We start from the raw sequence: 5,223 nt of genomic DNA, 5'->3' as shown, positions 1-5,223 counted from the left end.
AAAAATTATTCAGCCGATGAAATATTACTTTCGTCGGCTAAAGTTGACCATAGCCGACGAAAATTTTAAATTAGCCGACGAAAAAAAATTCGTCGGCCTGGTTTTTTTATTTTCATCGGCTAAAGCCTTTCTTCTGGTAGTGTCTGATCCTATAGAGATGTTATTATGACCACATTCATAGGTTGCATGTTCAGTGATTCAGAAACTACTAAACTGACAAAGTAGTGGAGTTCAATGACATCCATTACGAGAGCATATCTCATCGTAGTCGATCCCAGTGTGTGTTATTGAGAGACCTTGCACCATAAGTGAGTCTAAGCTCTTGTTCTCACTACGCTATCTAACAAAGACATAGTTGATAGGGTTTAGCTTGCGGTGTCGACATCACCTGCCAAAGGACCTATCTCTTTGTTAATGTTGGATCACATCTTTCCATTAGGCCAATCAACTAAGTTGATATCCATCAACGAAGGGTGGTTCGATAGTAGACTCATTATCCCATGTCCTCATGTACACTAATGTAATACTTGTAGAGATCTCTATATGGATTAGATTTGACATTGAGGCGTCCCCCAACGATAATCACAATTCAGACTTCATGAGACGAATTTGAGTATCACTGATCAATGGATCAGCATGTGCCAAGCTCACTTTCTTCCTAGTGCGAGAATATATCGAACCTAAGGGCCTCCCTCCTTTTGGGGAGCCACATGGCCTTGTGACACCAATTTTGCCACTATATGGCGTCACCATATCACCATCCATGGTGATGGTGTCAAGCCAACTCCTTTTGGTCGAGCCATGTCCTCTTGATAGGACATCAATCCTTGCAAACATATTTGCAGCATGTGATCTCGTCACTTTAACACTTTAACACTTTAAGCATTTGGGATCAAGATGAGACTTAGTGGGGACAAACTATGACAATTCACGCCGTTCCATTTGAACACTTGTGTTCTTACCTCCCCCTAACGGTGGGAATATTGTCTCATCAAAGTGACAATCTACAATTTAACGGTGAATGAGATCGCCTGACAAGGTTTCTACATATGCGGATTATAGGTGGAGTTTCATATCTAACCAACCTGAGTACTTCTTCATCTCAAATGACCCATCATTGTACGTAGTGGCAATGCGATTTGGCACCTAGAAATAAAATCTAGCTGAGCTCAAAGATTGGAGATCCGTTTCAATCTTGTTTGAGCTCAAGGATTGCAATTTCGTGTCAATCTTGGTACACAATCATGAGCTGTAGTACAACAATATTCAATGATGGTGGGTCGTAGATGAATAGTAAAGCTGCATGCAAATATTGCATAGCCCCAAGACGCTATAGAAAGATTGGTGCGCATCAATAATGTTCGAGCGACAAGCTAAAAACTAGGCTTTCAAAACCAACACCATAAACCATAAAAAAGTGTCCGCAAGTTGGTTGTATTTATCTATGTAGTTTGATGTAAGAATGAAGTATTCTCTTTTGTGTCATTTAGCGTAAGAGGGTCTCACTTCTAATTTAGCTAAAAACTAGGCTTTCAAAACGAGCAATTAGCATTGCAAGGGGCAAATGAGACATCGAGGGAAGGCCGGTGCACCTCAGTTGCTTGAGGAATTGACCGGTCGGCCTCTGGGAAGTGGGAGCCGTGTTCGGGTGACGTCAATGTCCCCCGGGTCACCACCATGCTTCATGCTGATGCTAGATCCTGAATGTCTTCATTTTGAGCGGAAGAATGGATGTCCATGAGAATTTCTCAAAATTTGGACCATTATGTCTCTTCCAAGATGACCGATTTGGTCAAATCAAAGCCTATATGAGTCGGTATCCCAAATATCATGTTTGGCGACAACATGTAATTCGATATTCAAAGCATAGTGACATACAATCCACTAGACTGACTCATAAATTTCTCTAAGATGCATTTCAATCCGCATTCATAAGAAGGTGTACACAAAAGAATTCTTGTTCATTCTCACAATGTGTTTTCAAATGAAAACTATTAGCATGAATGTCTTTAAAGCTCAACATGGTTCGGTTGCCTCTCAATGCATAGAGGGCATATGTGACGTTGATCATGGTGCCATGAGGCATCAAGATTCAAGCTAAACTGCGTCCATGAATGGCCGGTATGATTCAATTATTGTAGTCATAGAAGATTTACAAAGGCATAAAATCCAAAGATAGTTGCCGGTTCCTTAGAATGTTGTGGATAGTTCCACTATTTGCGAAGCACTCAATGTCTCTATGAGACATATCTACAAGAAGGAGTAGATAGGTGAGTAATAGTTCCACTTGAACAATTTAGAAGGATTGAAAGAAGCTACGAAAAGCTGAAATCCCGAGAGTGTATAAAAATTTCCGCGCAGAATGACCATTACTCACTTAAACAGCCATAACTTCTTCGTTAAAATATATATGGATGAACCGCGGAAAGTTCTGAAAACTAGACTCGTAGAGCTTTCCAATGATATAAAGCTCACTGTCCGGTTCATCCTGACCTGTTCACAAATCGCAAACGAAGTTGACTGTCCAGAAGGGACAGATTGCTGTTTTTCGCAGAATTGCATGTGCGAAGCTATGAAGCTTGCAGGTAGCATGTAGGTTTTTTCCTTAGCCAAAAGTGACGTGTGTATGATCAAAACCAAGTCCTTTCGGTCGTTCTAAGGTCGTAAACTCCATGACTAGTTAGAAAAAGCTCCCTGACATGAACATAAACTAACTTAGAGGACCTAAAGGATCCGATCATAATGATAATTTTCCGGTTTTGATAAGTCTTCAACGTCTTTTGCAAGACAGCAATTGGTTAATAGCGTAGAGGGATCCAAAATCAAAAGCTTTCGGTAACTCCAAGTCAATATAACCAGGCATGTCCGTGGAGGGTCGGTAATGCGAGACACACTTGAAATCACTATCTCCTTAATTTCGGACAATTCTAAGACATCACACTGAGCTTGGATGAGCCTAGTTGAACAATTGATGATGAAAAATCCGCTATAGGGTAGAAGACTTAACCGGAAACACGTTGGCGATCCTTCTTGAGGATGCAAGGCCGTGCGTCATCTTCACTTGGAAGAGACCAAAACGGCACAATCTAACCATGTAGATTGTAAATATGCCATGCTTCTAAGGACGATGTAAAAATGTACATCTTGTTTGTAAATCAATACGAACCATAAGAGGAGAATAGTTTCATAACTTCGAAAAAATTCTCAATGTCACATCCCGATCCTTAAATTTTTACCTTATTTACTAGCTGGGTATTAATAAGAATTTTACCGTCTCCGTCAATGAATTTATGGTATAATTGGTCCCTAGAGGGGTATTGGGGGACGACTATTTCGGTGGAATTATTCGTAGGAGAAAAATATGACGACGGTAAAAATTGCAAATTTTAGCTAGTAAAAGGTAATTTTTATTAGGGTATTATTTTTGGGGTGTTAATTTTGGAGGTGGGTTTATTTTGGTGGGTTAAGACCGGCTGGAAGGAGAAGGCCCAACTCTTTCTCTCTCCCTCTTTTTCCTCTCTTTCTCCTGATTCCCTCCTTCTCTCCCTGCCGGAAATTTCCAAGCAGCAGTCTGCCGCTGTCCGGCCACTGTAGGCCGCCGCTCCGGTCCCAAACGGTCGGCCGTCGACCCAGCCTTCTTCCTCGACCGGTGAGAGCCACCCTAGCGCCGCCATGAGGGAGTTATCGCGCCGAGAGCTTTGGTGGTTCCTGGTGTTCCGTCGCCGGACCTTCCTCCTCCGGCCACCAATCCGGGCAAGCCTTACATGGTTTTGAAGGCCTTCAACCCAGTTGCCTTGCCCTAGGAGGACTCGGTCCAGTTTGCTTCAGGTGAGGAGAACTGGTGAGTGGAAGTTCTAGGGTTTTTTGTGATGCTTTTGTTTGATTGTCCTAGTTAGGCTTGGAATTGGTGTTTGTGCTAGTTACGAAAGTTGTAGAGGGGGTTGAGAGGAAGCTGTTCTTAAAATTTGAAAGGCATTGGAGGTCGCCGGAATAGGCCTCCGGCCGCCGCTGTTTGGAGGATTTTTATGGTTTTAATTGTGATATATTAAGGGGAGTTTAATGATGTGAAGTTTGGAATTTTTTGAGGAGTTTTGAATAGGTTTTGGATTTTTGAAAGATCGGTGAATTTGGCGGTTAATGGGGTAGAATCCGACCGTTGGATTTTCCTTATTATTGTTTTAGAATGTTGAAATAAAGGAAATAAGGTTGTGGTTGGAATTTGGCGTGAATCCGATAAGCTTAACCCTAGAAAGGGTAGCGGGTTAGGCAGAAGAGTTTTGAGTTATATATTTAAGTATTATTTATTATGAAATTGAAGTGTGGTCCTAAGCATGGTTTTTGTGCCAGGATTTGAGGAGACCTCACTTGAGTGCTGAATTGGATTTTGTCGGGTTTATGCCTAAAGTTGTGAGTGGACGTTTGTTTTAAATTAAATGCATGTGATGGCCTCATATTTAATGATGGTTGATTTTTATATTGTTGATCCTTAATTTGTGGAATAATTTTCGTTTACGATTGATTTTGACACGACCCACCCCAAATTTCACCCTGAAACCCAGAGTAAGTCGTGTGGAGTCCATTGCCGAAGCCAGTGTGAAAGCAATTGCAATTGAGAGCAAACTCAGAAAGGGTGAAGCAAAAGGAGAGGCGAAGCTACCTGGGAACAAGACTAACAATTCAGGTGTGAAGAAGGAGGAGCCAAAACGGGGTAAGAACGAGTCAGAAGGGATGGAGAGTTCGACATGCAATCACTGTGGTGCAACCAATCATGCAGTAGAGAAGTGCTGGGTGAAATATCCACACCTTAAACCGAGAGGTTTGAGGCAACAAGAAGCAAAGAAGAAGGCAGCATTGATCACAAGACCAACGGAAGTTCCAGGCATGACTGAACCAAACACCAGACTTAACCTTATGCCAGGAAAGACTCCTATAGCCGAAGAGGAAGATCCTAGGGAACAGCTCTTCGTTGTTAAGCTACAAGTGAAGACCAGTCTAGTTGATGCCATAGTTGATCCGGGAAGTCAGAAAAACCTCATCTCGGAAGCCTTGGTTCAAAAGCTGGGTCTCAAGACGGTTAAGCATCCAAAGCCCTACCCTTTGGGATGGATACAGAAGGAAGCTGGTTTGAGTGTAGTTAATCAATGTACTTTCAAGTTCGCACTACACGAGTCTTACATCGACGAAGTGACGTGTGACGTGGTTCCTTTGGATGTTTGTCAGGTA

The sequence above is a fragment of the Fragaria vesca genome, linkage group LG1 (assembly GCF_000184155.1).
Source record: "Fragaria vesca subsp. vesca linkage group LG1, FraVesHawaii_1.0, whole genome shotgun sequence".
Lineage (NCBI taxonomy): Eukaryota > Viridiplantae > Streptophyta > Magnoliopsida > Rosales > Rosaceae > Fragaria > Fragaria vesca.
This window is presented reverse-complemented; position numbering follows the sequence as displayed.